Source organism: Typopeltis vanoorti, chromosome 7 (assembly GCF_054136105.1).
Source record: "Typopeltis vanoorti isolate ZY-2024b chromosome 7, IOZ_Tvanoo_1.0, whole genome shotgun sequence".
NCBI classification, from domain to species: Eukaryota; Metazoa; Arthropoda; class Arachnida; order Uropygi; family Thelyphonidae; genus Typopeltis; species Typopeltis vanoorti.
The window spans coordinates 28618123-28633907 of NC_143555.1; the positions used below are offsets into that span (position 1 = coordinate 28618123).

At 36.0% G+C, this 15785-nt stretch overlaps 1 protein-coding gene across 4 annotated transcripts in view; it reads left to right on the plus strand.

Moving 5' to 3' along the window:
* Nucleotides 1–2838: 2838 nt before the first annotated feature.
* LOC150104542 (ankyrin repeat and SOCS box protein 8-like) overlaps nucleotides 2839–15785 on the plus strand; it is a 54661-nt gene continuing 41714 nt past the window's right edge. For all 4 annotated transcript variants that reach the window (XM_090395751.1, XM_090395749.1, XM_090395752.1 and 1 more), the window contains exon 1: nucleotides 2839–3205. The gene's annotated coding sequence lies outside the window, so the exon portion shown is untranslated. The remainder of the gene's footprint in view (nucleotides 3206–15785) is intronic.

The window sequence follows — 15785 nt, forward strand, 5'->3', positions numbered from 1 at the left end:
TTATTTATATTTATTCGAATTTAGTATCTGAAAAGCGGATATCCAATTTGAAATCTATGAGATTCATTCTGTCATAATTTTTCAGGGGCTATCAAACATTGGCAATAAACTATTTCATCCAGTTCAAAATCGAATTCTTTCTTTACGTGTTTCTCGAATATATCATGATTTTTGTGGGAAATGTATTCACTACTAGCATCAACAGATGTGTCACACAACATCTCTAAAGAATTTCACTGTCATTCTTCGTCAGCGTCAGCGCTGTCTCATCATCTGTGTCATTCTTCTTTCCAGATGCAAATTATAGTCATAGATAGTTATTGGTGAGGGGTCCGTGCGGTTAGCCTAGTGGCTATGTGCAACCATTTGTCTGGGGAAGGAGTCTCCTAGGTTCGATTTCCATTGACGACGCGAGGAGCTTAAGGATCTTCTTCAGCCATAGTCAGGATAGCCGGTCTTTTGGCGTGAACAGCAGGAATTTTTTCCATTTTATCTGAGGTTTTTCATCCTGCAAGCAGGCAAACCGGTCCAGTGAACACACACACGGATTACAGTCAGGAATATTGACTCAGCCATAAGTCTGATTCGTCAGCTATGCCGGTTCCGGAGCTCGGAAAAAATTTGGGGGACTGAGATGGTGCTGTATTCCCCGTAAAGGGGACTCACGGCCGTGTATCATCATACGATTATTATTATTATGGGTGAGGTATCTGTGCTTAGCTAAAAGTGAAGATTGGCTTCTCATTCTCTCGTATAGGCAAGGCCGTTTTTTTTTTTTTTTTAGCACTATCTAACTTTTGGAGACAGTGGGCAACTCAATCTTCACTGGTAGCCATTCAGAGATAGCTGGCCCAAGGCTGTTATAAATTTAATCAGCATGCAGTGAAGAGACGGCTAACCAGTGCCGCCATCTCGTGGTCCCTGACCCACGAAAGTTTTAATGTCTGAAAATAGCGTGGATTCGACGGTCGATTTTCTTGAGTTTAAGGGACGAAAAACCGGGGAAAGCGGGTATTTTCTCCTGGAAAAACCAGGAGAAAATACCCGCTTGCTCGTGTTAGAGATCGACTAACTCGGGAACTGGTCGAAAAAAATAAGGCTTAGAAAATGTTCTTCTAGTCACCGACTAGATTTGAATGCAAGTCTTCATTCGTGCTGTTAAGCGACATGGAGTGCACGCTGCTTCCACTGTACTAAACAGGCTCATTCGACCTGATGGAACTATATTTTACAGAACTAGTCAACAATAAAAATGATAACAACACGAATGATTTTTTTTTCACTAACCGAAATACCGGTAAAAAAAAAAAAAAAAATCGCCGAATGCACGGGCAAGCAGGTTTTTCTTCCCGGAAACTCGGGTTTTTCGTCCTGTAAACTCAAGAAAATCGACCGTAGAACCCACATTATTTCAGACATTAAATATATTGTGTTAGGGTTAGGGACCATGAAATGGCGGCACATTTGAGCCGTCTCTCTTCACTGTGTACAGCTTAATTAGTGATAGCCTTGGGCCATCTATCTCTGATTGGTACCAGTGGAGATTGAACTGCCCACTCAGTCTCCAAAAGTTAGATAGGGCTAAATGGCCTCGCCTACTCCCCGCATACGGGAATATAAAGGCGTTAGCTGATTTTTTTTTTTTAAAGCAGAAATCCCATGATAGCAAATATGATGAAAATGAAGGAAAATTTGATATCTATCTATCTGTAACAGCTTTAACTCATTAACATTAACATATTTTAACTCAGCTGTCTCAGATAACTGCCTGTTCTGCTACCGATCAGGAACAGTCCCGCATATCTACTTGGAATGCCCAGTCAACACCCAATTAATCAGTTTGTCTCGGGAAACGGCAGCTCTCACCTGTGGTAGTCTTCATACAGAAGAGGAATATTTCAATCTCGTCCATGCGGAGTCAAATAACCATTCATTCTGCAACTACCTTTTCATCACCGCGAAAGCGGTAATATACAACTTCTACCTCAGACATACAAGACCAGACAGCACAGCAACTTCACAGAGAGAGGCAACTGACCAACTCACTGCAGCCTTCCAACAAAAGGTGAGAAGTCGGATCCTACACGAGTATCACCACCACAGGCAATACAACACCTTAGATCTTTTCCACCAAGACTGGAATCCACGGAATCAACTCCTGGCTGAGCAGGGCGACTGCATTATAATTCACTTTCCAGCATAGAAGTGACACCATCTCCCCCCCCCCCCCAAAAGAAAGGGGAAAAAAGAAGGATTATTGTGCTTAACAGTGCGAAAATTAATCAGCTGGCACTCTCATGTAAATAGACAATATTGTGCAATAGAAACTCCTATGTTCTTCCACTTTTATGATCTTATGCAGTATCATGTTAGAATAACTCTTAATGGCGTTAATCTAAAAAAAAAAAAAAAATGTAATTTGTCTTTTAAGTGACTTCGATGTAATATACCTCAACAAGAATATGAGCATGTAACCTCTCTGCCTGACTGCAGAGAACCAAAAACCGGTTAATCCTGTAAATAAGATTGTTATGTTCACAATAAAAAAATAATAAAAAAATAAGCGCTATAGTATCGCTCCACGAGCTCCGAAACCAAATACTGTTCTGTTATATTCATCTCAAAACCAGTCTGTTTTGCGATGAATGCCTTTATCGTGACAACCAAAAGACCCATCTACTACATGAAAGCTTTGTGTCATATCCAGAGTAACTTCAGAGTTCATAAGAGCACAGTGAAGTGATTTCGCATAAGAAATTTCGGTTTTATCATTTGTGTTTTCTGTTAAGGGGGGGGGGGGGGAATTATATCTTCCGTCATTCGTTTGTTAATGAATTAATTTACTGAGCTGAAGCACTTTAAGGGCTTACAAGTAATTTAATGCTATTTCTTTCCTAGATGTCGCCTTTTTATATGGGATATGTGAATTTTAAAGAAGTTCGGATGTAGTGTTCTTGGATTGTCAGTTAGGAAGATGAATAACAGTAATTTACATCTTACAAGTAATCATTCTCATGTTTAGTTTGAGAATGAGATGCTATGCGTAAATTTCGTAGTGCTCATCAAAACTGATAAGCAAAACGGGTAAATTTTCTAATTTCTGTGTCGTCTTCCAAACGGATCAAACAAACAGAGTTGCCATGAAGGAAGTAAGGGCTGTTTGTTTCATAATATAGTTCAGAAGTTCTTGTGATAGTATTGCTTGGTAAGTTAGATAGTATTTTGAGTTTTATCTTTTTGCTTATGTGGACTCTGTCTATAAAGATTCGGAGAGGTATTTAATATATCCTTGCACTATTAAATTTTATTCGCAATACAGTTCACCAATAACCGAAAGAATCAATGTAGGTTATAAACAAGATGAAAAAAGTGTTTGTGGCATATGCCACATAAACCAGGTTTAAAATAGCTTGGTATCTTTAACACACACACATATATATATAAATGAACTTTTAGATGGATATCTAATATATATTTTCATTTAAAAATCATTTATCGTTCATAAGATATAGAATTGTAAATGGCGATTTTATTTTATTACATGAATACATTATTTTATTCATGTAATTATTTTATTACATGTAATAAAATTGCATTCTTCTTGGATACCTATTATGATATGTGTGTGTGTGTGTGTGTGTGTGTATGTATGTATTCTTGATCTTCTACTCGGTTGAAATGATACATTTTAAAGAATAAATTTCAAATGACTTTAAACCGAGATAAAATATTAAATTTTAATGATAATGATACAACTAGTTTCAGCCTTTTACAGCCTTCTTCGGGTATCCACTAAAGGTAGAACACAGTAATAAAAAATTGAAGTTACAAAAAACTGAGAATTACAGGCAAAAAATGCAATACATAATTGACACAAAATATACTTCAGATATAGGGACTCCATTTACAAACAAAACCAAGGCCTAGCAATGGGCAACCTTTTATCCCTAGTTCTAGCAAACATTTTCCTGGAAGATTTTGAAACGAAAGCTATATCGTCCTTCTCATTTAAGCCGAAACTTTGGAGACGTTATGTTGACAGCATTTTCATTATATGGAGTCACAGACACATCTCTCATGGATTTTCTTCAACATCTTAACAACCAGCATCCTAATATAAAATTCACTGCTGAACTAGAATGAAATAACTGCCTTCCTTTCTTGGATGTAATTCTTACACGATGCCCTGATAGATTTAAAATCTCTATATACAGAAAACCAACTCATACTACCAAATATCTGCACTGTCAATCTCATCACTTTCTGCTACAAAAGCTCGAAACTTTTTCTACCTTAAGACACAGAGCACGATCTCTTTTAAATGAACCAGATGAACTCCAAAAAAAAATTGAACAACTTTCTCTTATCTTTAAACAAAATGGATATTCTGATAAAACAATTAAGGAATTTCTTCTGGATCCTCTTAGGCAGCATACTATGGAAACTACTGATTTTAGAGGAAGCATCTACCTTACATTAGTTCAGTCTCCAATAAATTGGCTAAAGTCTTTAAAAAATACAACATCAGGACATTTTTCAGTACACTGAAATGGCTTATAAGAGAACAACTCCTTTCTCTTATAAGCCATCCAAAGCCTATTCATCATAACCTGAAATATCCAGGTGTTTACAACTTATGGTGCGACTGTAATATTCCTTATTTTGGACAGACTAACAAATCTTTTGAACTGCGTATTGAGGAGCATAAGAGAAACATCGCCTATAAAAGATCGATGCATCTGCACTATCCAGTCATGTTCTTTTCTCTAATAACCCTCATGACGATCTATAGAGTCACTCAGTTTGCTGGGATAAATCCAAAAACATTTTTCGCTGTAGTGATGAGTTTGAAAGGAAAATTGTGGAGTCCAGAGAAATCCTCCTTAATTCTGAACATTTGAACAGCAATTTCAGTTATAACATCCCTGATAGCCATACTACAATTGTTCAATATCTCACGAGAACCTGCAAGCACGCATGCAGCAAACAATAGCATGTTAGATAGAATGACTTGAAAAATACAATGTTTTTGTGTTAATTATGTATTGCATTTTTTGCCTGTAATTCTCAATTTTTTGTAACTTCAATTTTTTATTACTGTGTTCTACCTTTAGTGGATACCTGAAGAAGGCTGTAAAAGCCTGAAACTAGTTGTATCATTAATATTAAAATTTAATATTTTATCTCGGTTTAAAGTCATTTAAAATTTATTCTTTAAAAAAAAAAAAAAAAAAAAAAAAAATATATATATATATATATATATATATATATATATAAAATCACATCAAAGTATGTTAACTAACATTCTTGGAGATTAGTATGTGCTGCCCAACAATTAAGATCATCTGTTATGTAGGTTGTATTCAGAGATGCTTTCTGAATGCCAAATAAGTCATATGTCCTAGGGAGAACATAAATATTAGATCAAACTCTTTGCTCCTGTAAATTTATTAGGCATTGGGTATGTGATAATAGAGCAACCAGTGATTTACTGAAGAGTCAGTTTAGAATGCAGTCTAACTGGCAAATGACACTTCAGCTTATGTAGTCATATGATTTTGAATTTTTGTGATTTTAATCTAGTTGAATGACATTTGAGTTCTGTGGAATCAACTGTCCTTGTCATACTTTCTTGGCCAGTGGATACAGCTCCCACAAAATAGATAAAATACTTATCTATTTTGGGATCCCCCACCCCACTCCCCCTGAAACACTCAGGAACTAAACATCACTAATCCTATTCCATATATCCATGGCACATCCGAAAAGATAGCCAAAGTACTAATAAAGTGTAACTTTCACACCACATTCCAATCACATCACATTAGCAACTTTGATCCACTTTCCTAAGGACAAACTCCATCCTCTAACTTATCCGAGTGTACGAATGTCTGTGAATGTTTGAGTTCCCTGTGACTTTTCCTGCTGTGGATGGACAGACAAAGATTTGTTGATATCTGCCCTGAAGAACATAAGAAATGCATTCACTACTATTGTTAGGCAAGTCAGGACTGGCCAACCATGCTTTGGATACTACTTCACATAGAATAAGATGGAAGAAAACCGGTGTGTTATGTAGAAGTCATTACAGGTCAGAAAGAATTTTTTTTTTTAGTCAGCAAGCCAGTTAATAGACATCCTTTTATAATTTAATTTTGCTTGATGTTGTAATACCATTAAAATAAGTTATGAATTTTTTAAATTTTGTTGATCTTCATCATCATCATCATCATACGTATCAAGGATTTAGGCCTAGTATGGCCTGTTCCGGCCTTAGAAGTCATCGTTGAATCGTTTAAGAGGACGTCCTGGTTTTCTTTTTCCTAATGGCTTGTACTTTAAGGCTTGTTTTGGTAATCTTTCTGTTTTCATTCTTTGAGCGTGTTCCATCCATCTATGTTTATATTTTTTAATTTTTTCAATTACTAGTTCTTGGTTTAGTTCTTTCATAATATCTTCGTTTCTTTTGTGATCAAATAGGGTATACTTTGCAGTTTTTCTCATAAACTTCATTTCTGCTGTTGTTAATCTTTGTTTGTCTTTTTGTTTTATTGTCCAGATTTCGCTTCCATACGTTAAGACCGGTAGGGCTAATGTATTGTATACTTTTAGCTTGGTTTGTTTTTGAACTAGGTTTGGTTTAAATATAGAGTTAATTACTCCTGTTATTTTTAAATATTTTGAAATTTTTATGTTTATATCTTTTTCATTTTCATAAGTGATCATACATCCTAGGTAGTTAAATGAATTCACCTGTTCTAAGATCTTGTTATCTAATACTATTTTAGTTCTTGCTGGATCTTGTCCTTTAAAGGCCATAGTTTTTGATTTTTCCGTTGATATTATCATACCATAATCTTTGGATATCTCATTTAGATTTAAAATAGCTTTCTGTAAGTTATCTTCAGAATTTGTAATTATTATTTGGTCGTCAGCAAAAAGGAGAGTGTTTAAGTTCACTGTAGGAGAAAGTTTTATTCCTTGATGTAAATTTTTACTCCATTTTATTATTATTTCATTTAAGTAGATATTAAAAAGAGTTGTTGAGAGAGGACATCCCTGTCGGACCCCTTGGTTTATCTCTCTTGTATATGATAACTCATGATTTAATCTTATTTGTATTTGATTATTTTCATATATACTTGTGACAGCTTTTAGGATATTATTTGGTATTTGTCTTTCTTTTAATATGTTAAATAATATGTTTCTTTTAACTTTGTCAAATGCTTTTTCAAAGTCAATAAATGCAATATGTGTTTCTAAATTATATTCTCTTCTTTTCTCTGTTATTAATTTTAGGCAGAAGGCTGGGTCTATACATGATCGTCCTTTTCTAAATCTATTTTGTACCTCTAGAATAAAGTTTTCGGAATATTTCATTAGTTTGTTATTTAAGATTCTGCTGTATATTTTGTAACAAAAATTTAGTATACTGATACCTCTATAGTTTTTAGGGTCATCTCTATTACCTTTCTTAAAGATAGGAATCACAATTGCTTTTTTTCATTCTATTAGGGGGATACCAGTTGAGTAAATTTTATTTAAAAATAATAAGAGTTTTCCTTTGAATCTTGTTCCTGCGTATTTATATAGTTCTGAACTTAGCTTATCTTCTCCAGGTGATTTTCCGTTTCTTGTTTCTTTCAGGCTGATTTCTAATTCTTCTTCAGTTATTTCCTTTTCATTTTCGTTAATTGTTTGCCAGTTGTCTTTTTTAAAATATTTGTCTGTCCACAGTTCTGTGTAGTAATTTAGAAATTCTTCTAATTTCAATTCGGTGTTTAATTTTATGTTTTCTTTGGTATCTGCATTTAGGTGTTTCAAAATCTTATATACATTGGGTCTTATTTTATATAAATCATGTTCTAAATTAGAAACAAATTTATTCCATGATTCTCTATGTCTTTTTCTGACTTCTCTTTTAGCTATGGCCTTTATTCTTTTATATTCTATTTCATCTTCTAATCTTTTACTGCTTAACCATTTGTGATAGGCTTCTTTTTTCTTTTTGATTATTTCTTTGATTGTATCATCCCAGATCTTAAGTTTTTTTCTTTTATTGAATTTTTTGGTCTTTCCTAAGCTTTCATTTGCTGCAGAATTTAGTATCATTTTTATATTAAGCCATTCTATTTCTATTTCTTCATTTTGTTTTATTTTATCTAGATACTGGTTAATTCTTTGTTCATATAGCCATTGTACATTTGTGTCATTCAGTAGTCTAGTTTTATAAACAAAAGTTTCAATTTTTCTTTCTGTTCTTGTTACTTGTAGCCATTTAGGTGGTAATCTTAATTTTATTTTAACAAGGAAGTGGTCGCTGCTTATTTCATATCCTCTGTGAACTCTAACATCTAGTGAAAATTTTGATGTCTTTTCATTTAATATGAATAATCTAATATTGATTTCCATCCATTTGTTGATCTTCTTGTCTTCAAACCTACATATTTCATATTCTTTATACCTCTATCTGAAGAATGTCATGGGGCAAGCATCCATAGCATCATGTAATATAATTATGTATTATATTCCTTTTATTATCCTACACAGTATAAATCATTATAAAATTTAATAACATATATAGATTTAATATGGATAGATGTAATAGTGATAATAATTTACTTAGAGGAATTTTGCTACTGAGAATTCAGTGTAAGATTTAGTAGAAATCTAGCAATGATGTGTATTTAAGTTTTCTAGACTGGAAAAGGCATTTGAGAAAGTGCCAAGAGAAAATCTTTTAAAAACACTTAGATGTGAGCAAATGGATAATACAATATACTGAAAGGCGGTTTGATGTAAAATGAGGTGTAAGACAAGTATGCACAATATCTCCACTCTTATTCATCAATTGTGGATCGTATTATGAAAGAAAGTTTCATCAAATCTGATATCAAAATTGGAGATATTCAACTTAGTTTCTTAATTTTATGCAAATGATGTCATACTCCTTGAATATGAGAAATGAATATCCTGGGCAAAGTTTCCTTCACTCCACAAAGAATGTCTCCCATGGTCTTCTGACAAAAAAGAAATCCGGAGAATCCTTAGCAACCTGAACACAAACAACGCATCTAGTTCTGATGCTATCCAACCAGTGTTAAAAAATTGTGTCCCAGAACTAACATTTGTCCTGTATTGCCTCTTCAATCTATCCTATTCAATTGGCATCTACCCAGCAACATGGAAACAGGTCCACATCCAGGCCATCCCAAAGAAAAGTGATAAAAGTCAACCAACAAACTACCATCCAATTGTTCTCACTTCTGTTCTCTCAAAAATTATGGAGAAGTCATGAACAACCAACTCTTGAACCATCTAGAGACATACCAACTAATCAGTGACCTGCAGTATGGATTCCACCACTTGTGCTTTCACCACCCACCTATAGACTCAAGCCATGGAGAAATTTGGAGAAAAACTCAAGCGGTTGCCCTCGACATTTCAAGGGCATTTGATCCGGTTTGGCAGAGAGACCTACTCCCCAAACTGCTATCCTATGGTCTGCCTTCCCCGCTCTGTAACTGGATTACCAACTTTCTCACTATGTGTCATGGTGGATTGCTTGCTCTGTTCAGATTTCCTCACCAATGCAGGAATACCCCAGGGCTCTGTTCTTTTACCCTCTCTCTTCTTCTGGTATATAAATGACCTGCTCTTACAGACTTCCAATACCATCCATAGCTTTGCCGACAACAGTATATTCCTTTCTTCCTTTTCATTTGACAAACCTATTAGTGCCCAAGTATTAGAATCCTCAAGATCTACCACAACCAGGGAACTGAACTGAGATCTCCTAGGTATATCCCAGTGGGGAAAGGTTCTGCCTGATCTCTTGTAAGAAGGAGCTCGCATCCCTCCCCCTTACCTTCAGTAATATTGAGATATCTAGAAGTGATCAGATTTCTCTTCTTGGACTGACTTGCACTTCCAATCTTTCCTGCACAACCATATTTCAACTATAGCTTCTACAGCTGCCAAAAAACTTGGTGTACTTTTTCTCACAAGACACTACTTCACACCTTCACAGCTGCTAACTCTACAAAGCCCAAATCCACCCAGCCATGGAATATTGTTCCCATATTTGGGATGGTGCACCAAAATCCTCTCTAAGATTGCTGGATTCTATCCAGAAGAGGGCAGTCTGGCTAATTAATGATTCCTCACTCATAGACCAACTTCAATCTCTCTCTCTGACATAGATGTTCAGTTTCTGCCTTGTGCTTCTTCTACAGATACTTTCACAGACAGTACGCTACTGAATTGGCAACTGTTATTCATCCACTCTCCTCCAAAATCATTAAAACAAGAGCCACTGCTAACCAACACCCTTTTACAGTCTATCTTAAAACTCACTGAACCAACTTCACTGCTTCCTCTTTTATTCCATCAAGTTCTGTCCTTTGGACAATCACTGTCACTCTTCCTTCCCTATAGATTACAACCCTCAGCTGTTTAAGCAGAATGTGAACAGACTCCTCCTTTTTTCTATTCCTCTTGCACACACAGCACCAGTGTGCTATTTGTCTTGTGGCCTTTCGTGTGTGGACCATATATATATATATATATATATATATATATATATATATATATATATATATATATATATATGGTACATGTCTTCAGAATTCGTTTACTAAATTCACTTACTATGGTAAAAAATTTGGGTATGAAAATCAGTAAAAGACAAGCCATAAAAATAGGCATAAACATGAGAAAATATCACCTGCGTTCTCAATGGAGAAGCAGGTAGAATTTAGGCACAGATGTTTGCAAAGAAAAATTAAATATATTTAATTTTTCTTTGTTAAATAAATTAAGTATAATTAAATATGGAAATTGGAAATAGACAATAAAAGAAGCAAAATTAATATGGTGAGTAGCCAGTCGAATAAATTTATGGAATAAAAGAAATTAACCAAAATACTGAACTAACAATTCACAAGACATCATTCAAAACCAATTTTAACATATGGCTTGGAGAATTCGGATAGAAGTAAAGCAATATCCAAGACTAGAGACAGCAGATATGAGATTGTAGAGAAAAATTCAGGGATTGAACTGATATCATCAATGATAGCATCATATCGGTTTTAGGAAAGAAGATAGTAGGAACAAATTTGACATTGTTGGCATTAAAGAATTTTGAACAGAGCTTGTCTGAGGTGGTCACTTGAATAGAATAGGAAAAGAGAGTTAACAAAACAGATGCTTGATTCTAAGATTGTTAAAAAAATAAATAAAAAATAAGTTCAAGAATCAGGTGGATTGATGCATTAAATTTCATCGACCTAGAAGACAAATATTGATCGGATAATTGGAGTCTTGACATATAACAAATTAATTTGGAAGAAAATCATTGATAAGATGTTAATAATTAATTTAATCGTGTAGTGTTATCGTAATATCCTGTACACTCATTAAGGATATATATCAAGAATATGATGGTGCATATAAATAATTTATTTATTTAGGGTATGGCATAATAAAGACTCGTGACATCAGAATATATAAATACATATTTGTGCAGACAATAAAAATGAAACAAGTAATGCACATATACAAATATCAGATAAAAAAAAAAAGTCTAAAATTTTAAGCCTAGTTCAGATAGCCAATCAAGAGCTGAAGGATCTGCCTCAAAAAAGTCTCTAGGTCACCAGGGTAGGCTCTTATGCTGCAGTTCTCCACAGTGTGCCGGGTGGTTTGATTTATGGTCCCCACAGTTACATTGGGGTGTAGGTGATCTTCCCCACTTGTATAAGCTGTCTGCACAGATACCATGTCCTGTGCATATCCTATTTAGGCTTTTCCATAGGTGACATGGAAGCTCAATCCCTTTCAGATTTTGGTTGGGAAGGATATACTTGTTTAAGTCTGGTGGTGATTTTTCTTTCCAAGTTTCTAGCCATTTTGAATTAACATTGAAATTGCTATTGACTAGTTCTTCAGCCAGTATTAGTGGAGACCGTCGGGATTTAAGGCGATTCATGTTTATATATGGGAGGTCTTCATGTATCGGCAACAGGGGATTACTGTTTATTTTTTTTATATTCTTTTACTCATATATAATATTGCTCAAAGTTGGAAGCCAGTAGAGGGGGGGGGGTGGATTTGACACAACCTGTTGTTGTCCTCATTGCTGCATTTATTTGTGTGTCGATTTTCTTGATATAAGGACTATTTAGCCATACTGGTGAACAATATTCTGCCACAGAGTAGACTAAGGCCAACGTGTAGTATCACAGTGTAATAGCAAAACCCCCATGTAGAACCCCATGTATCGCAGTGTAATAGCAGAACCCCACACAGTTTTTGTATGATGTTGTTACGGGTTCTGATCTTTAAAGAGAGATTCTCCAGATGTCTTTGGAAAGATAGTGTTCTGTCCAGGGTAACACCCAGATATTTAGGGAAATCTTGGTGCTGCAGCATTGTGTTGTTAAAGCTGACCTGAAGTTTCCTATTTGCCAATTTGGTGTTTAGGCGAAAAGAGCTAACCTCGGTCTTATTGAGGTTTAGTGTTAGTCTCCATTTATGAAAGTATTCCCCAATGGTTCTAAGATCATTTGTGAGAATATCTTGTTACTTCAATGCTCTTGTGTTGGATGGCGAGGGCTATGTCATCAGCATAAGCAAATTTTTTTGACCTAGTTGTCGGTAGAGCAGATGTATATAAGTTGAATAAAATTGGTGCTAATACTGAGCCCTGTGGGAGCCCATTGTTCAGCTTTCTCAGTTTGCTCATTTTGTTTCCCAGTACCACATGGAAGAACCTGTCAGATAGCACGTTACCAATAATGGTAACGTGCTATCTGACATATATATGTCAGATATCTGACATCTATCATCATAAGACACAAGAGAGGTTTTCAAACATCTCTGGAAGCCTGCTTCGATATGGGTAGTAAGGCTTAGTACTTGGTCCATACAACTACGTTGAGTCCTAAAGCCTGCTTGCTCAACAGGGATAACTTCAGATATTTTTGGCCCAATTCTGTTAAGGAGGAGTCTCTCAAGGAGTTTATAACAGCAACTGAAGAGCGCAATTGGGCGATAACTCTCTACTTGATTTTGAGGCTTGTTGGGTTTTAATATGGCTATTATTTTGGTTCTCTTAAAGGCTGTTGGAAGGTTTCCAGTCCTTAAAATGTGAGAAAAGAATCTTGATAGCCATTGACGAGCATTTTTTCCACAGTTTACCAAGAATTCAGGGTGAACACCATCACAGCCTGGTGCTTTGCCAGTTTTCACCATCTTCAAGGTCTCAGTTATTTCGCTGTGGTAAATTCTCTTGAAAATTGGGAACTGCCATCTGCACTTTGTCGTACTTTTTGAGTGTTTGTTTAACTTCCTGTGTGTGTTGATGATCTCGAGGGACTCTAGACAGCGAGGTTATTCAACAGGCAATTTGATCTGGAGTCACCAAAGGATCTTTACGAGTGATTGGATTACTTCCACCTAACTTCTTTAATAGGCTCCATGCTTTTCTACTTGATTTTTTAAAATCTAATACTCTGTAGTTTTTATCCATTTTTCTCTGTGCTCATTATCAAGCTTCTGGAGTAATTCATCAGCTATATCACAGTCACCAGATTCTAAGTAGACTTGGTATTGCTCTTCGCAGTCTTTATTCCAGCTAGGTGTGTGTGTATTCCTTTTGGAAACCCCTTGGAATATACTTTTTTGCTGTTGATATGACTGCTCCAATAAATCTGTTGTAGTTTTCACTCACAGGAGGTATCCATCTTACTATTTTATCCAGTTCTTGTGAAAAATCCTGCCAGTTCGCTTTTCTAAAATTCCATCTTGGTCGTGGAATAGACCGTATTATTGGTATTTGTATTCCTACTTCTACCAATACTGGGCGATGTTGGCTGTGTGGAAAATCTTCAAGGACTTGTCTTGTGTTTATCGGTTGATTTTTCAAATTTTGGGTAACAAAGCAGAGGTCTGGGTTGTTATTCCCTCTTCCATGCTGCAGTCTTAAATGTTCCTTTGTCCTTTGCATCAAATATTAAGCTAAGATTGTTTTGCTCAGCCCAGTTTGTTAATGCTTCACCATTTTCATCATTATTATTGTAATTCCACATGGTGTGATGGCTGTTAAAATCTCTTATGTAAATAGTAGGATGTGGATTGGAGAGAGGAAGATACATATAGCAATAGGGGAATGGAATTTCTAGAATTCTTGAGGGACAAATGTCTTAGGCAACATGTAACAGAGGGAACAAGAGGTTCAAAAGTTTTGGATTTGGTTATAGCATCAGAAGAGTTGATAATAACTGAGTTGATGTCTCTCCCACCAGTTGGAGAGAGTGACCATATGGTGTTGACTTGGAAAATGAATAGACATGCAAGAGTATCAAAGAAACGGGAGCTTATGTGGAATTATCAGGCAGGTGATTATAATAGTCTTAGACATCAACTTCGGGAAGTTTCATGGAGGCAGGAATTGGAAGGCCGGGATATCACTAGTGCGTGGGAAATTGTGAAAGAATATTTGTTATCAGCAATGGTAAGTTGTATACCACGAGTGAAGAAGAGGACGAAATTTGGAGTAAAGTGGATGAACAATATTAAACAGGAATTGCTTGCGAAAAAGAGGCTATGGAAGAGATATAAGGAGACAGGTGAAGAGATGCATGAGGAATATAAGACACAGGCCAGAAGAGTGTCTAGTGTGGTAAGGAAAGCGAAACTGGAATATGAGAGGAGTTTGGCCCTAAGATCCAAAGAAAATCCTAGGGAATTTTTTAGCTATGTGGCCAGTAGGAGGAGAAATGACTGTGGAAGAATGATATTGTGGGATAAAAATGGGAATAGAGTGACTGATGCAGAGCACATAGTGGAATTGTTCAATGAACACTTTATTGGAGTATTTCATCCTAGAGGAGTCAGTTTTAATGCTAGAGGGATAGGACTGGTTCGAGGTCTGGAGGTACAGGAGGAGAGTGTGTTTCAGATACTGAGTACTCTGGATGTCAGTAAAGCTGTGGGACTGGATGGTATTTCACCACGAGTTTTGAGAGAATGTGCTAGGGAATTGACAGTGCCTTTAACGTGGCTTTTCAATGAAAGTCTGGCTTTGGCAAAGGTGCCCAGGGAATGGAAGGAAGGTAAGATAGTGCCATTGCATAAGGGTGGTAACAGACTGAAAATGTCTAATTATAGGCCAGTCTGTGTGTCATCAGTAGTTGTTAAGATCTTGGAGAAAGTAGTGAGGGACCGTATACAGCATTGGGCAGATGAGGGTAATATTATCTGTGAGAATCAACATGGATTTGTGAAAGGACGCTCTTGTTTTAGCAATATGCTAGCCTTTTATAATAAAGTTTCAAGAACATTAGATGAGGGAAAGGCATATACTGCAATTTTCTTAGACTTGGTGAAGGCATTTGACAGGGTGCCACATGATAAGCTGATATTTAAGTTGCAGCACATGGGTCTGGATGTCAGATTGGTCAACTGGATTCAGGATTAGCTGTCTGATAGGTATCAGAGAGTTGTGTATGGTGGAGCAGTTTCCAGGAGGCAGAGGGTTACAAGTGGGGTCCCACAGGGCTCAGTACTAGGACCTATATTGTTTAACCTTTATATCAATGACATAGCCAGTGGATTGCAGGGGGATATTCAGTTGTTTGCGGATGATGCGAAGCTGGGAAGGATTATTAGTAATAGTGCAGATGTGGTAGCCCTGCAAGAGGATTTAAATAAGCTAGATAGATGGGCAAATGAATGGGGGTGTCAGTTTAATGCAGCAAAATGTAAGGTCTTGAGGTTTG